Source organism: Rhodnius prolixus, unplaced genomic scaffold (assembly GCF_049639745.1).
Source record: "Rhodnius prolixus isolate KJV_2025 unplaced genomic scaffold, Rpr scaffold_14, whole genome shotgun sequence".
Lineage (NCBI taxonomy): Eukaryota > Metazoa > Arthropoda > Insecta > Hemiptera > Reduviidae > Rhodnius > Rhodnius prolixus.
In genome coordinates this window covers 6,395,874-6,414,796 of record NW_027411594.1, presented here as the reverse complement: position 1 = coordinate 6,414,796, position 18,923 = coordinate 6,395,874, and the positions used below count along the sequence as shown (strand labels likewise).

At 33.9% G+C, this 18,923-nt stretch overlaps 1 protein-coding gene and 1 non-coding gene across 12 annotated transcripts in view; one reads left to right on the top strand and one right to left on the bottom strand.

Moving 5' to 3' along the window:
* Positions 1-18,923, top strand: part of LOC141451744 (anoctamin-7-like) — a 132,321-nt gene that overhangs the window by 10,560 nt on the left and 102,838 nt on the right. Inside the window, exon 1 of one of the 11 annotated variants that reach the window (XR_012457078.1) lies at positions 15,021-16,392. The exons of the other annotated variants lie outside the window; for them this stretch is intronic. The gene's annotated coding sequence lies outside the window, so the exon portion shown is untranslated. Of the gene's footprint in view, positions 1-15,020; positions 16,393-18,923 lie in introns of those variants that run through there. 11 annotated transcript variants of the gene reach the window in all.
* On the bottom strand, positions 14,596-14,667 carry TRNAH-GUG (transfer RNA histidin (anticodon GUG)). Its single transcript has one exon. It is a non-coding gene; the product is annotated as a tRNA-His (tRNA).

The following is an 18,923-nucleotide window of genomic DNA, read 5'->3' as shown; positions in this document are numbered from 1 at the left end:
GATGTAATGCTCTAAATTGTTCTAATGATCATTAACGCTAAGGAGCTTTTTTTCAATGAACTGACGACCTCCATCACCATTATCCATCACCTGATTAGCTCCTTGGATAAGAAAAATCTACGAGCGGGATTTGTAAGCAGGATCTCCAGAGGGGAAATTCAGCACGCTAACCACTTAGCTAATCCCTTCTCTTTAAACTAAATTGTTAATGTTAGTCCAGCTGCTAAATCTGACATTTAACAAAAAAAAAAAAAAGAAAAGAAAGAAATCTTATTACTTAGTTCCTTTATTAATCGATAGTGTTCATCAAATATGGAACCGTGGAATCGATTAGAATGAATACTTTATTTTCATTATGCATTTTTTGTTTAATAAAAAATTACTTTCCCTCATTAGCCCATTACGATTCCTTCCCCTTGCTGACAGTTTTTTATGACTGCACAATCCAGTTTTATCACCTTACTTTTAATTTTCTCGTTAAACTTAACGAGTGGTGGGGGCGCGGAAAATAGAAGGGGGAAGTGGGTTCATTCAGTTGAGTAAAAACTATGAGTTTGACTATATTAACGCTTTTGGTGCCTCCCACTGCCTTATAAATAGCCTTTCCTCTCCTTTTTATGTTGAAATACAATTTTTTTTTATTTCCTTGAAAGGATTTTGATGACCTCATTTTGCTTTTTCTGTAAAAGCCAAGGTTAATGGCCCATTGGTGTTATGAATGAATGACTTTTTTTATTTCCTTGAAAGGATTTTGATGACCTCATTTTGATTTTTCTGTAAAAGCCAAGGTTAATGGCCCATTGGTGTTATGAATGAATGACTTTTTTTATTTCCTTGAAAGGATTTTGATGACCTCATTTTGATTTTTCTGTAAAAGCCAAGGTTAATGGCCCATTGGTGTTATGAATGAATGACTTTTTTTATTTCCTTGAAAGGATTTTGATGACCTCATTTTGATTTTTCTGTAAAAGCCAAGGTTAATGGCCCATTGGTGTTATGAATGAATGACTTTTTTTATTTCCTTGAAAGGATTTTGATGACCTCATTTTGATTTTTCTGTAAAAGCCAAGGTTAATGGCCCATTGGTGTTATGAATGAATGACTTTTTTTATTTCCTTGAAAGGATTTTGATGACCTCATTTTGATTTTTCTGTAAAAGCCAAGGTTAATGGCCCATTGGTGTTATGAATGAATGACTTTTTTTATTTCCTTGAAAGGATTTTGATGACCTCATTTTGATTTTTCTGTAAAAGCCAAGGTTAATGGCCCATTGGTGTTATGAATGAATGACTTTTCTTTTTTTTTTTGAAAGATGTTTGCGTATAGTTTGCAAGCTGTTATGAATGAACTATTTCAGAACGTTTTACGAAGTTTTTTCAAAGAAGTCCCTTTTAGGATATAGGGAGTTTTCTTCAAGGTATTTGACAAATTTGAAGGAATTTCCTTGAATAAGAATAAAAATTTTAAGTTACGTACAAAATAAATGCAAAAAAAAAGTAGGAAAAGTGGTTAGCGTACACTGGATTTCCACTCAGAGATCCCAGATTCGAATCCAGCAGCTAGCCCTCAGATATTCTCTATCAAGGAGCTCTTCTTACATCTCAGTGATGATCTGTCCAGACAGTACACTGTCCAGTGATTGGTTAGATTTCTTATAAAGTACTGGCGTATAAACGGAAATCTTTCTGTTAAAAATTTCAACAACAGAGAAAGTCGATTGTTTACACGAGAATTCGATTATAATTAGAACACAACAATACATCTGATGTAAATGCGGGTTAATTATTCACCGCCCTACATTAGAACTGTGTGTAACATGTACCGCCATAGATTAGGAAGTTGTGATTGTTGTAATTTCCGTTTTTTCAAAAAAAAAAAAAAAAAATTCTAATGTTTTGCTCTAAAGAAGTGCCATATTGATCGGCAATGTACGGGACTCAATTCGAATTTTGAAAGGAAGTAGCCCTGGATGTAAGAACCTTTTTGCTTTCAATGTTTACTTCTTACTTCATAATCGAACAGATTTTCGATTTTAACTTTTCTCCGGAAGTACCCTGTTTCAGGTCCTTTAAATCCGGAAAAGTGCTTCTTTTTTTTAATCAATTGGTCTGTGAGTATCGATCTGTTTTTCTCTGATGTATTCGTGTGAATGGTATCTACTGTTACTCAAAAAGAAAAATTACGGAAAATTTGAATTTGGTATTTAAATTAAGGTTATCCTATGGAGGTCCTACCATAGGATAGATAAAAATAAGGTTTAGGGTAAAACACGGTCAACCCAAAATATCGCTTTAATGAAAATAATTTTCTCATAAAAAATCCCCTCCTACGATTTTGTATGTGCTCAAATGCGTACGATAAATCTATAACTTTTCTTGGGATCGATTAAGGGCATTTATTGGGGGGGGGAGTAAGGAGTGTTAAGGCATTCCTCTTAGGTGCCATTACTGGTTTATTGTACTGGATTACCATTTGTACAAATTTTTAGTTAGTTCTACACTTTTTTTTCATTTTATTAACGGCAAATCTGAACAATATTTTTAGTCCAGCATACAGTGACAAAATTCTGAACTTTTGATATACTCAAATTGAGAGTAGGTTTTGACTGTGAAAATGGAAATAAAAGAAAATTGTTTTGAAGATTTTCACCAGATTTTCCTAAATTGTTGTAATCTGTGCAGCAGAATGTTTATTATACTTTGTCCTCATTGCGCTAGCCTCTAATTAGTGTGCAGTACACGTAAACAGTTAAGTCATGTCTTAAAAACGTTTAGTTGAAACCCTACTAAGGGACAGGCGGCCCTTAATAACTGTCCAAACTGGACCAGTGAAAGGAAACTGTTATTGCCCTTCTTATTTTCACTATAACGAGGACAGTTTTCTTTGGAAATAACAATTTTTTTCTTTTTTCTTTTCTCCTACATACTGTACAAGGAATTACAAACGTGCTAACTTTGGCAAATTACAGTTCTTGCCGGAAATACTTAAAATTAATTGTGTATTAAATAGTTGTACAACTTCGAAAAATTCTTATCGGAGCAATTCTGGGTGAGGGGGGTTAGTTGGGGTTTCCTTTTTAAAGGAAATTAGAAGGAAATCGGCAGACAGGAAGTGCCACGTTACCGGATAGACTTTCTTTTTATTTTTAACGACTTTTTTTGAACTTCCTTTTTTAGAATTTTAAATTGCCGGCGTGGTTTAAGAGATGTGCTATTAAACGAAACCAAGTCTCAAAACATCACCTTCACTCTTCGTCGCGTTACTCTTCCACCAGTCTTCTATAACTTAAACACCTCTACCAGTAGTGAACGTTGCCCACTACCTTGGGCTTTACTTAGACCGAAGACTTTCTGGGAACCCCCCACACTAGACTAAAAAGAACAAAACTAAACAGACGCTATCGACTACTTCTCTTTCTACTCTTAGACGATAACTCTCTCTGGACAATAAAAGACTAATTTATACTTCTATTTTGAAACCCATCTGGGCGTATGGAATAGAGCTGTGGGGTTCAACCAAACGCTCCAATCTCCAAAGGATTCAATCTCTTCAATCTAAAATACTTCGAACTATCGTAAACGCTCCATTTTATGTCTCCCAACCTGGACTATACACACCGTGACCTTAACATTCCTTTTATCACCCAAGATACAGAAAACTCCACTTCAGTCTGCAATCTCATATAAATCCTCTAGCTCCAAAATCGTTCTTCAAGAACTCTTCCTGACAACCCGGACAAGACGCCTTAAGACAGTGGCCTCGTGATCTCCTCCCAAGTGAAGAGAACGACCTAATGTTTTAGAGTGTTACCACTGCGGTAACTTCTCCACTCGTTACCTTATCATTTGTTACTCTGTTATCATGGTTACCTATAGCGCTAACGCACAATATACGCCAAAAAAAAAAAAAAAAAAAAAATAAATAAAATAAAGTAAACAAAATTCATGAAAAAGTCATGTTAGAGTTTTTGCTTTTAGTCGATTGGACAGGTATTGCAATAAATGATAGGTTTCAATTTGAAATTGGTTCAATGACATTGTCGGAAGCTTCAACTAATTACAGCTCGAACAGGTGTGCAGGCTATTACCTCCCCTCCCTCCACACCAATATGGCCTGAACTGGGAGTGGGACTAATTCAAACTGGGAGTTCAATTCCCATATTAGTTCGCTTTTTTTCCCCTTCTCATCATGCCCAATTTGACCTTTCCTCGGGTTGGTGGCTTATTAAAACTGTCCTGTAGGACTGTCCTCTTTCTAAGCACTGAAAGAAGAGGGGAAATTGGAAGTACCAAAAAAAAAAGACATCTATTCAAACCGGAAGTTATTACGTCAGAGAATAGATGTTTTTGCAGTTTTTTTTATTTTTAATTTCTTGTAAAGACTCATTGAAGAATTAATCAAGCTAATGATTCCATCCTTCATAGCAGGCTTATTACTTTACAATGCTTGCTTTACAAGGATTTTAATCCATCTTAAGTGTTTGTTTAGGTAAATTTGACTTCCTAATTACGTTACGTCAGTCATTTTGACAGCACATTAACTGATTAGTTACACTATATGGACAGATATGTGGTGACAAACTGACAGAATCTTTATGATGATTTTAGACGGAAACTCCGTGGATTTGATGTTATATTTCCGGTCATAAACCGCCTTCAGCTCAAGTCCAACAACACGTTAAATGTAATACTGCAAATAAATAAATAATCATTACCTTATTTTCGTACATAATAGTGTTAATACTAAATTAGTTAACATGAGGTCTAACAGGTTAAATTAATATTGTTTATGGTTAAACATTACTTAAATCATAAATCAACATAGTTTACTATGTTAGTGCACTATATCCTAATTATTCCCTGTTCCTAATTATGGTTGGCTGTTTACTTCTATTAGTAGAGACTGTGTTGCATTATATTACTCTGATTAGCTATTCTCCCAACTTTTACACATGTCCGAGATCTGTAAATTAAGTAATGAGAATGATTTTTTTAAAAAAAAAATTTATTCAAAAAGAATTACAATTCTATATTGTCACCTTCAAAATAACTTCCTTCTGAAGCCACACAGCGCTGGAGACGTTTCTTCCACTCCTCATAGCAGTGCTCGAACTCCGATACTGGGGAACAGCCTTCAGCTGGTCGGTTACACAGCCGTTTGAATGTTTTTGGGACTGTCCCAAAATGAGTTCACTTGAGGTGATTTCGGCAACTTCGGGAAGAGAGAAAAAAAGTCACAAGGGCTCAATTCAGGCGAGTAAAGGAGGCTGTGAGGAGCCACAGGATTGTTTTTACTTTGCCAAAAACTCATTTTTCATCCATTATCAGAGATAGAGTAATCATACGTTCATCCGGGGAGAGTTCAGTTCTAGCTTTCATAGTGTAAAGATCGCTCTTCAAAGTTTTGTATAATTTATGTGGTTTTCAGTGTAGTTCATTGATAAAATTTGGTACACACGTAGTTCAATGAATAATAGTCATTATAGTAAAATTTGATTAACTTTTGTTCGCTATTAATTGTGCAAGTATTTAACAAACATTTTTCATTAAATTAAAGTGAGTTAGAGAATTTGGTTTATTTGAGTAGAGGGGAGAGATGACGGATAATCCAGTAAACACAGGTAATACTAGTGGTGGGGACATTCTAAATATTAGAGAGTCCGTTCTAACTGGTATATCTAATTCTTTGGCTTCTATAAACATTCAAATAGCAACACTAGCTAAAGAGCTGGACAAAGTCAGTGAAGAAAATAAACGTATTTCGTTGAGTGTTACATCTTGTGAAAATCAACTAAAAAAATCTCTTGCTCAACTTAAACAGGAAATTATTCATATTAAAAAAGAAAATAACGACCTAAAGAAGGAGAATAAGCTACTTAAAGATGATATAATACAGTTAAAACAATCCATACGCTACAATGCGATTAAAATTTCTAACTTTCCTAAAACTGAAAATGAAAATTTAATAGCAATTATTGATAAGATATTTAAACAAATCAATTTTGAATTTAACCTAGATTTTTTACAAGATTATTTTCGTATGAAAAGTAGAAATGATAAATACCCTCCCCCTATCATAGTTAAATTCCTAAAAAACAAAGACAAAACATCACTATTGAAGTTGCTTAGAGAAAATAAAATACGTTTGTCATCTCAAATGATTGTGGAAGGAAGTGCTGATGTTCCTATTTACATATCTGAATATCTGTCGCCTGAACTGAATTTCTTGTTTAAACAAGCGAGAATTAATGTAAGAAATAATGAATTAAAGTATGCATGGGTAAGGAATGGGCAAGTTTTTGTGAAAACTACTGAAAATTCTACCCCGAAAATAATTAGAAATAATTTCGACCTGAACGAGTGTTTGAGTTCAAGTTCCGTTATGGCGGAGAAAGTTTATGAAGAGACTGATTTTGACGAATCTGATGCTACTGATATATCAACATTGAGTAAGGACAGCAAAAAGAGAAAGCTTAAGAATATAACAAGATCAAAGAAAATTGACAAATTTTTTCGTCCCCCAGAGAAGAAGGAAAAATAGGAAACCTCGTCTTCCCACAAATACTGGATTTCAAGCTGGATTCTGGAATATCAACGGGTATGGAAACTTATATGAATTAGGTAATGAGAATATTGATACTTTTATGCAATTGGATGTTATTGGTTTGTGCGAAACTTGGCAGGCGACCAGTATCTTCCATTTCCCTGATTTTCTTTCTGAATATGATAGCTTTCAAGTAACAGCAGATAAAAAAGAGTGTGCAGGCCGTCCTTCTGGAGGTATAATTGTTTTTACTAAAAGAGCATCTGTCAGGGAGGTGGAGGTTGTTGATCGCAAAAATTTTTGGATTGTATTAAAATGTGTAATCAATAGTAGAGTAATTATTATAGCAACAGTTTATTTTAAACCAAACTCAATGAATAGTGTTTTTGAAAAATTCAATGAAACTTTATATGAAATATTTATACATTATGGTCAGTGTGAAATTATAATAGCTGGCGATTTCAATGGCCGTATTTCCGAATTAAATTCTTTTGATGAAGATGTTTTTCAAAATTCTTGTGTCTATGGTTCTAGAAGATCTTTAGATTTAATTGTAAATAATCAAGGCCGAAGAATTCTGGAAATAATGGAAAACTATGGGCTATGCGTGTGTAATGGCAGATCTTGTAAAGATTACCCGGCTTCTTATACGTATATTTCAAGTAATGGTTGTAGTGTTATAGACCAAATATGGGTAAATCAGGTTCTTCTGGATTCTAATTTAGGTTTTGAAGTATTAAACATCCCGGAAATTTCTGATCATTTGCCAGTGGCATTAAAGGTAGACACCCCTTCTACTAACGCGGCGCTTCTAAATAAGTCTGATTGCGAGTTAAATTATTACAGTTTTAACAAAGAACCCTTATATATAGAATTTTTTAAAGAGATTTTATTTAACTCTAATAATATTTATTTTTATAGCACTTCCGTGGACGACCTAAATGAAAATTTAATAACGACTCTTTCTGAGGCTTTAACAAATAGCGGGATGAGAGTAATCAGGAAAAAAATAAATTTTTCAAGAAAAACAAATAAAGTTTGGTTTAATAAGGAATGTTTTCTTGCAAAAAAAGAAGTTAAACAAAATTATAAAATCTGCCGGAAATTTAAATTCAAAAAACATCTTGTTAGTAGTTACGTACTGTCTAAAAAACATTATAAAAAGACTATATTGACCGCAAAAACCGATTATTTCCAAACAGTTAAATTGAAATTGAGAAATGCCAAAAATAGTAGAGAATTTTGGCCCGTTTTAAGTAAGTTAAAAAATAGAATAACTGTTAAAAAATGTCCTATTGAAATAAAGTCTTGGGAGGAATTTCTTGAGAAAACGTATAAATTTAAGTCATTAACTGCATACACTCCAACAATTGACAGCCATCCATTTTTGGATAAAGAATTAACTCTAGAAGAATTAATAGCAAGCATAGAAAGTGCTAAAATCAATAAATCGGCTGGTAATGACGGTATTATGAATGAATGCTTTAAATTACTTCCATCAAATTGGTTGCATTATTTACTTAATGTTTATAAAAATGTTTGGGAGCAACAAAAAATTCCTTCAAGTTGGGGAAAGATTAAACTAAAAATGATCTATAAAAAGTCAGATCCCTGTGATCCAGGCAATTATAGAGGCATTGCTCTTGTTAATAACGTTGTTAAAATATTTACAAGAATATTATCTAGACGATTAGTCGACTGGGTAGAAAGTAGAAATATGTTGCCTGAAGAACAAATGGGGTTTCGGCAAGAAAGGGGCTGTAGAGATGGAATTTTCTCTCTATCAGCTTTAGTTAATTTGAACTTGCGGAAAAAAAGAGCAAAAGTTTATGGAATCTTTGTAGATCTGCAAAGGGCATTTGATTCCCTGTCGCATGTTAAATTGTGGGAAAAGTTATATAAAATAGGAATTTGTGGTAAAATTGTTAATATAATAAAAGCTATTTATGACAGGGCTTCAATATTTATTGAAAGTGACGGTAATCAAACAAAAGAGTTTAATGTTACGGAGGGAGTTCTCCAAGGTGAAAATCTTAGCCCTCTTTTGTTCTCTTTGTTCATCGCGGATATCGTAGATTTTTTCAGGGATCACGGTGCAGTAGGGCTTAGTATAAATGAAAGACAAGATGTGTTTATACTCTTATACGCTGATGATATTGTACTGTTGGGGCACTCTTGGATAGACGCACAGTTCAAATTGGATCTCCTAAATAAATATTGTAAGCAAAACGCACTAAATGTTAATATTGATAAAACTAAAATTTTACCTTTTCAAAAAGGAGGGAAACTAGGTCAACAGAGGAAGTTCGTTTTTGATGGGAAGGAAGTGGAATTAGTCAGGGAATTCAGGTACCTCGGGATCACTTTCACAACTAGTGGGAAATTCAGAAAAACAGCAGAACATAATAAAACACTAGGCATAGCGGCAGCTACAAAAGTTAAACAGTTATTATCTAAGGGGAAATCGGATTCATGGGAAACTAAGGAAATTCTTTTTGATAGTATGGTGGCTAGCGTACTTTTGTACTGTGGAGAAGTTTGGTCTGCCCCTTACGGAGATATTTTGGAAAAAGTACAAATAAAGTATTTTAAGTCTCTCCTTTTACTTCCAAAATCGACTCCCGATGCCTTGCTGCGACATGAAGTCAGTAGAATTCACTTAGATTTCTTTATCTTTAAAAGGATGATCGGATGGTGGATAGTTCTACTCAAAATGGAAAACGATCGCATTCCGAAATTATGTTTTAACAGGCTATTAAAGTTAATAAATTCTAAGCAGATTCCTTTTAATTGGTGCATATATTTAAAATTGTCATTAGAAAAAATTGGTGCAATAAATCTCTGGGAGTCACAAGATTACAGTGAATTAATTAGAAATAGAAGTGGCTTAATTAATGCTTTTAAATTGTATCTCTCTTGTAAGGACATTGAAAAACTCTACAATGCTAGATTTAATAATTATATTCGATTTATTAGTAATTATAATTGTAAACAGTCTTATCTTTTGGTGAATGCGCCAATTAAATGTGTAAGAGTAATTTCTCAAATCCGTTTAGCAAGTGATAAGTTCCCCAGAATAATAATAAAAGATAAAAATTACGAATTCAGACCTGAAACCCAGTGTGCGCTTTGTAATAGTTCACCGGATTCAATAACACACTTCTTGCTAGATTGTAAGACCTTTGATGCGTATAGAGCAAAATATTTTAGTAAATTTACATTGTTAACTAATGAAACAGAACTTGACTTTCTTGAAAGTATATTAAATTGTTCCAATATGGATTTAGTTATCAATTTATATAATTATGTTAAAAAATGTTTGGAAATAAGAAATAAACTAAAACAGTGGCTATAAGCAAATAATAATTATAATTAATAAATAATGAAAAAAGTAAGTAAATTTTTATCTGTGTTTATGTGGGTAATAAGTTGGAATTTATTTTTTTCTTTAAAAGTGATTTCTGTATGTGCACTTCGCACTGTCCTCTATCTAATATGTAATCTATTAATCTATAATATCAACAATGTTATAAAACTTTCTGTTCTTAAGTTAAACTACGAAAAAAAAAGAAGGAAAATTTAGTTTAAATAAATGTATTTATGTATATTTATGATGGATAAATAACTTTGTTTTATCTAAAAAAAAAAAAAAAAAAAAGAAACGCATATTATTAATTCTTATTCGTTTATTTTATTTTTATTTTTTATTATTGTATAGTAACTGAACTCTTGCTGTAAAATTGTATTTTAAAAGCAATAAATAAATTTCAATTTCACGTTCATCCGGGGAGTTATACAATGAAAATGCATGCTACGAAGGATAAAAATCAAAGTTCGTTTGCTCGAGTGAGTAATCTTCATGTGAAATACGAAGTTGACTTAAAAATTTTCTAAGTTAGAACTTAGAGAAATTTATCTTAAGCAAAGTCTTTTCCCATAATTTTCTTTTTTTGCTGATTTAAATTTTAAATACATTTCTTTTATCTATCTTTATGTTTAAATGAAAACTTGAAGCAAAAATAAAAGAAAAGTTTGAGTATCAGAACTAAAACAATACATTATTTGGTTGCCTAATCTACTTTAGCCCCAAGGCTGAAAAAGTTAAGCCCATAAATAAAGTGAAAAGATGTAGAAACTTTTTTTTTTTACGAGCTTAATAAAGGGGCTTTAAGTTTTAGTTTTTCTTTTTTTTCCTTTTAATTTTCAATTGTCAACATTTTCCTATAAAAGAGAAATCAACTATGGAAAACTTGGGTTCCTTTTTCATTCAATATTCTTGGCCAGACTTTTGCTATTTATTACTGACCGTTATTCTCTGATTCTCGAGTTTGCCGAGCAGTTGATTAGCAAAAATGTTTGATAGAGAAGATAAAAAATTCACTTTGGAGTCCATATAGCCACTCAATGCCTAGCACCCAAAATAGTTGTATCAAAATTACAGCTGTGGGGGGCCCCCAAAAAAAGATTTCTGGCTTAAATTTGATATCAAAATTTGGTCTCGATCGCACTTCCTCTCACCTAGCATAGCAAGAGCAATATCTTAAACCTTTTCCCTAAATAAGCTCTTAAAACTGGAGAAAACCTGATTAGTTTGGACTACATCAATGTTAGATAGAGAAGATTAATTGTTCATCAAAACAATAAATCTAAATAATGATTATTTGCACGGCCAACATGATCAGCCACTTTAGGCGCCAATAAACGTTCACAGCACCATGTGTACCAACACTCTATTATACATTGTTTAAACCTCCTTCCACGTTTATCATCTGTTCATCATGGGTGTTAACGGTGTCAGGTATAACTATGTAAATGGTTATGTGGAATATGCGATGCTTGCCACTTTATTGAGAATGTTCAAAGTTGCTTTTATGGTGGTATTGTTACCGACTTACTCTCTCTCTGTGTCTCTCTCTAATGGAGCCAAGTAACTTTCTGTGGATCTTTCTCTTCTAAGCATTTGATGAAGTACTCTTTGGTGATCACCCAGGTTTTGCTAACATTATACTTAATATGGTCTTGTAATCTACCAACTTCACTTCACTTCTGGATAGCGACCAGAAACTTACTACTTTCCGTAGCGGCCCTTAGCTTGTTCTTGATTTCTGATCTAACATACACTAATTTTCTTTTTGTTGTCAAAATAATGTCAAAACAAAACCCAAATATTTGAAGCTCTTTCAAGCAACTCGCAAAAGCTGATTCTGGTAATTATTACTTTTTTGAGGAACATTTGATTACTTTTAGTAAAAATTAGTTATTCTGAGCAGCAATGTTATAAAAAAACAATAATTACAAAAAAATCATTTGTATATAAAGTTATTGCCTGATTTTTCAAGTGGGCTTTACATCCATCTACAATTAGGTATTGTGGATAGAGACGAATAGCAAACATTCTTTACTGTAAATATCTCATATTAACCATTAAATAAAATCCAAGGTTTAGACTTGGAATCGAATCCACTAACCAACAATACATCTTAGCTTTGCGGGACTAGCCTATAATCGTTCGGCTAATGAGGCGCCTGAATTTTTCAATATTAAAACCATTAAATAAAATACAAGTTTTAGACTATAAATCGAATCCACTAACCAACAATACATCTCAGAATTGCGTCCATAACCGCTCAGCTAACGGGGCGCCTTACAATATTAAATACTATTAAATAAAATCCAAGGTCTAGACTAGGAATCGAATATACTAACCAACAATACATCCTAGCATTGCGGGTTTAGCCTACAACCGCTCGAATACCGTGGTGCTTTAAACAATTTTGCTTCATATTATTTATACACGATTTTTAAAAAATGGTTCCATTAAAGTTAACGTGTATAATTTTGAAGTCAAAATTATTTTTTATGTACAAATTATTATTTTGAAGGAACGCAATAACGTAAATTATGGTAACTTATCTTTTCTTTTTTTTTGAGAATTCGTTTCATCCAATTGTTTTGCTTAATTTTGTTAGTAGAACTATTTCGGGTGAAAACTGTATTACAGATTTATGGCAAGATCGCATTACTACCATTTAGGATTAGTAAGGGAAAGTTATTATAAGAAAAAGTATCTCTTCTTCTCCATAAATATCACTAAAATATATCTTTAAGGAAAAAAAATAAATGGTTGAAGTACCACCATATTTCAGCCATGATATTCATCTCACCGCCTCCACACACATACTCACGCACACTCTCAAGGAGGTTATTAAAAAGGAGAGATCGAGCTATAAAATCACTTCGATTCCTCCTATCTCCAGCCTCCACTCCAAATCTAGACTCTACTCCTTGCCAAATTGCTGGAAAATATTTGCTACTAAAAACATCAAAGATATAAAAAGTATATTTTATTAGTATTATATTATCCAAAGAGAGATCTTCACTGGAGCATAATATGGGTAACAGCTTTGTTAAAGAAATCCTATGGTGAGTTCTATAATTTTTCTTCTTCTTCTTTCAAGTGTTTCACTAACCAGGGTTCCTTGCGCCAAGCATCCACCCTTCTCTATCCTGAGCGTCGCTTTCGCCTAGACCTCGCGCTGTCATTAGTTCCTTTACCTGCGCAAGCCAGCTATTCATAGGCCTTCCTCTTCTTTGTCTGCCAGCAGGTTGCCCTAGCAGAGAGCCTTTTTTGGGAGGCGCAAATCGCTCATGCCAAGGGCATGTCCAAACCACAACACCCTTCTTTCGTCCACCCTATCCAGTATGGTTTTATCTATACCGACGGCTTCCCTTATAGCCATATTTGGGACTTATCGAAGATTGTTTCTATAATTTTTTAAAATCCATATTTATTGATGTATGTTGTTGATACTTGGAGATTATCGCCCAAGACTTTTTGAGAAATAGTTTCTGAAAAACGTAAACAAGTTTCTGCACGCCGGTGTGTGTGTGTCTCAGTAAGCTTGACTCAAAATACTACGGTCGTTTGAAAAGTCCGTGCAAAGTCAGAGAGATAGCACTCCTGGCGCGTATCGAGGTTATGTTTAGTTAGTAGCATCTCTTGGAAGAACACACACCAAGTTTCAGCCAGATCGGTCTATTTCTTTGTGTTTGGCATTCGTTTGAATCGAGGAAGTCGAGTGATTTTCAAAAAATGGACGAAAAAGAATTTCGTGTGTTGATTAAACACTACTTTATGAAAGGCAAAACGCCTCAGGAGACTAAAGAGAAGCTTGATAAACATTATGGTGACTCTGCACCTTCGATTAGAACAGTTTGTAAGTGGTTTCAAAATTTTCGGAGTGGCCATATGGGCACAAGTGACGCTGAACGTTCTGGACGCCCTGTTGAGGTTACTACTCCAGAAATCATTGATAAAATCCATGATATGGTGATGGATGACAGAAGAGTGAAAGGTGCGTGAGATTGCTAGTGCTGTGGGCATCTCGAATGAACGGGTACATAATATTTTGCATCAACATTTGGACATGACAAAGCAAGATGGGTGCCGCGATTGCTCACGTTTGACCAAAAACGAAATCCCCCCTATTCTCCAGACTTGGCTCCCTCGGACTACTATTTGTTCCCCAATATGAAGTAATGGCTGGCGGGAAAAAGATTTTATTCAAACGTGGAGGTGATTGCAGAAACGAATGGCTATTTTTCAGACTTGGACAAATCCTATTATTCGGAAGGGATCAACAAACTAGAGCAGCGTTGGACGAAGTGTATAAGCCTAAAAGGAGACTATGTTGAAAAATAAAAAAGGTTTACCCCAAAAAATTAAGTAGTTTTTATTTTTGCACGGACTTTTCAAACGACCCTCGTAGCTTTAAATTGAAAAGCTACGAAAGCTTGAACTTGGTATTTCACCAGTTATAATTAACTTTAAACGGTAGGGTGAATTTACTGTGGAATTTTTTTTTCCAGTTTTTCTCGGTTTTTCTTTAAACTACGAGTACTATTCCACTGATCGCGGATTTTCCTCATGATTCCGAACTTTATCGTCGTGTTCAGAGGTTTTGGTCTTCAATGTATCCCACATTAAGGGGGAGGGGAGATAATAATAGTAAAAGCAATGAAATAACCTCTAAGAAGAAAAAAAAATAACACTGCCGTGACCAGGATTCGAACCTGGGTTATTGCGGCCACAACGCAATGTCCTAACCACTAGACGATCACGGCAAATCGAACTGTTGGTGAAAGTGTATGTTCGTACTGCAGTATCTACCTGCATTACATCCTGTCCTGCTCGGGGTTTCTTGTTGCTCTACTTTAAAGTGAAAGTATTATTCTATTTAAAGGAATTTTGAAAGAATTTAGTTATTATTATTATTAGTATCGATTATCAGAAAGTCCAAGAATAAAAATTTACTAAAATGAACAAGAATTAAATGCGTTGCTAAAAGTCGAGTTAAATAAACAAAAATCTTAAACCGGAAGTACCGACGATTTTCTATTAATTTTACGTCTCAACTTTAAGGAAACCAACAAATTCCAGGCGGAGATAATTTTAATTTTTACATCTACTAAATGCTGGAGTTCCAGAAATTAATTGCCTGGAAAAGCCTTAGATTCGGAGTAATTAATTATATTCATATATTAAGAATGTGAATATGTTTGTAATTGATAGATTAAAGGAAGTGTATCTGTAAACTACTTGGAAAAGTACTTGTGGAAATTGTGGTAACAGGATGTTTTCCTTTTTGTAGCTAAGCCAATCACAAGACACTCATTAACTTGATTAGCTCATCAAGTTAGAGATAAAAGCGGAAATACCCAATAAAAGAAAATGACTCCAGATTTTAATTGAATCTGAGAATGGTTAAATGCCATTTAATGGAATGAATCCCATTTTTAATTAAGGAAAAAAATCTAATATTTTAGATGATTATTCGTGTGCTCGGCTCGAGTAATAAAGTTAAAGGATGTCAAGGATTTCCCGTGGATGAGTGGGCGGGCACATTTTTGGGTAGAAGTTTAATTTAAGAAGAGAGGATCGCCCTGGAGATGTGGCAGTGCTTCTTTGGTGAAAGCGAATGCAAACAATAATGTGTACAACAAATTGTTGTGTTCAACAATTAGTAGTTTGATTAATACGTGGGTATTTATCCATTACCGGCATTAACATTGGCCAGGATTGCCAGGAAATGGTTTAATCAAAGTTGGCGTGTTACAAGAATAGTATTTAGTAAATGCTTATACAGTTGGCTGTATTTCCCTATAATAATGCAATCGTGTAATGTAAGTTCCGCCTACAACTGCAAACACACTGAATCTCCTCTCCGTTACTCTGAGAGAATGTTGCTTGTATAAACTACCACCAGCGCTCTCTCCACATACAACTTCCTTAATTTTGATAATGTGTAATGATAAAACGTACCATGTAAATAGAACTTGGCAGTTAGCTGTAAATAAAGTAACTAACATACATCTGGTTTAAATACTTAAATACGCTTGGAACTTTCATATTCTTGGTAACTTTAATTGTGACAAATTTACTTAAAATTCTTCATAGTGATAATAAAAATAGACCAAGCAGTTTCCGGTAGGCCTTTTACAACTAGTACTAAAACGTCTAGGTTAGTTTTTTGGTCTGTAACGAGAGAACACTGTCCACTGAAAAAAGTTCTGTCCACCATAATCTCAGAAGTGGTCGCGCACCTTAAATATAAAAATAAAAATAAACAAAAACACCTGATAATAAAATAAATATATTCATAATAAAATCATGATAATAGCGATTTGTAAAGAAAGATGTTTGTATAAATAAAAAGTAAAATATCAAAGATCAGCGATTTGAATAAGAATACGGTGGGAAAAGGGCGAACCGGAAGGAGTGTATGGAAGCCAGGTGTACTTTTCTCTACGTCAAGGTACCAATAAAAGAAAAATAAAAAATAGAAATCAGTGAGTATATACTACAAAAAAAATAATAAAGGTGAGATTGATGACGTTTTCGGTGATAGCATTTTACAAACTACCTAGCTCACTTTCCACTCTGACGTCATATCTCGATCAGTCTTCTATTCTTCTATTCACTCTCTGGAAAAACGTGAACTTTGGTCTCTGTTGTGATAAAAAGTAAACAATGTACGTAAACTGTAAATTTATTTCACGTTATTTTTTTAATTTTAACGTTAGGGGGCTAAAGGGGACTTTAGGTGACAAATTTACGAATTTTAGTTTGGCCCCTCCCCGGTGCACAGTTTTGAAAAAAACAAAATGGCGTGAAACGCTTACAGGACTTTCGCTGTCTGTTAATTAATTCATAATTAATAATAATTGAATAAACAATTAAATTAATAATATTTATAATACCACCTGGAGAAGAGAAGCTACAGAATTGAAACCTGACCTTTTGGAATTTACACACCTGTATAATTAGTGGATGCGATAATACTGCGGTTGCAGTCAGGTGTAGCATGGAGGTGGAGTGATAATACAACTATGATTCTCCCCTAATAATTAAGGAGGCTACTTGCGCTTTAGTCAACTTCTAGGGATGTGATTAGGGAGTTTAGCTGCATGGTGAGAGGAATTTCCGGGGATGTGATTTATGGGAATTTGTAGAAAGGGGAAAGGAATAGGTCTTTTTGATGTAAGGAATATTCTAAGTCAATGTGGTGGGTTGAATTTGAAATTCCAGGGTGCTTGGGGCCTTTTTTTTACGGAGAGTTTTGTACTGGAGAAATGGGATTTTGTTTGTAAACCTAGCGGCTTGGTTGGTAAACATTTCAAGCTGTAGTTGTAAAATAATCCAATTTTTTGGTAAAATTAAATGAGAGAATTAGATACTGAACTTTTGTTTGTCCAAAACTTGCTGGAAGACAGCGTTATCGTCTTCTTAAAAGAGACGGCAGACTGATGACTGATTACCCTTATGTCCTGAATAAGAACTAGTTAGAGAAGATAGAAGATGGCAGTAATCGTGCTGATTCTCAGATTTGGAGATTTCCCCCGGAAATGCCCGTTTTGAGATCCTGAGGGAGCTAAAAGTGGTTTTTACAAAAACCCAAGATCTCCTACGTGGGAGATTCCTTAGTTAAGCCCTTCCCATTGGTATATTATTGTAGATTTTGTAACATTCTTCCCCAGTATTCCCTCTTGCTTCATTCAATGATTGTCTACTTTCTGGGAAATAGCTGGACTTTTCTTCTAATACTAAGTACATACAGTGGAGTCTCGGTTATCCGTCATGACCGGGACCGGACACGTGACGGATAGTCGAATAGACGGATAATGGAATAAAACAGGAAAATTTCCAGATTCTTTTGTTTAAAACTTTGTAATTAACTGGTATACATATTTTATACGTTTATACGCTTAAGCCTTAAAGGTCAGCTATCTTTCATTATTCAATTCATTCTATTGTGTATTAAAATTAATGAATACAATGTCGGCGACATCTAATCGGTTTTGTGGGCGGTTTTGTTTGTGGTTCATCTTTTTAGGAAAAAACCCACAAACTGTCGAATGATGGACACGAGTATGTACCTAAAAGACAAAGGAAAAAAATCTCAAAAGAAAATATTCACACTCTGCGTTGAACGGGGGGTTGTGACCGTCACTAATCTTAAATTAGAGCCCGCATTAAAAAATATATATTTTTTTTTTTTTAAATTTTTAAATACTGAGGACAGTGACGGTTAATTGGAATAGACGGATAAAAGGGTGACGGATAACCGAGACTCCACTGTACTTGTTACGTAGAATCACATTTTTTTTCCTATAATTTTCCAAAGAAAATTCATTTCAGGGCAATTTTCAGGCAGCTTTCCCCGTTAGATTAAATTTCAGTATAATGTACCGTTTTTACGAAGAGTATTATGTTAGTAAGGGGTAAATATATTTCATTACTCAATGTTCGGAGTTTGGTGAATTGTGAATGGTCATGACGTCATGAGCATGTTTCCCATTGGATACTTTTTATTTATTTAAACAAATCTATGCATTTTAAATGGTATAGTCTAAACCAATAGACGAATGGAAATGCTATAATGACCTTGAGAACCACCAATGGTAACGCTGATACCTCGATTAGATAATAACCTGATTTATAGCTTCAAGAAATATTGTATCCGAACATGGAAACGGAATGATTTACAGTATTACCACCACATTAGCACCAAAACAAAAAAGGAAAAAGCATTGATAACGTTTTCCCCTGGGGGGGGGGAGGCTCAGATTTATGTTTATTACTTTCCCACTGAAGTTATGAGGTGTCCAGTTTCAGAAATTAAGGTATTTTACACGTTTTCAGTATGTTTTCTCAGTATGAAAAGAACAAAAACTATTTAACTGAATATTCTGATTTATGTACTGAATGTACATAAATATGTTTTTAGGTTTAAACACAATATTTTATTTTTTAGAAATACTAGCGTAATAAGAATTCTAGTCACATTTATGCATTGGTACTTTCTGAATGAAATGAAATT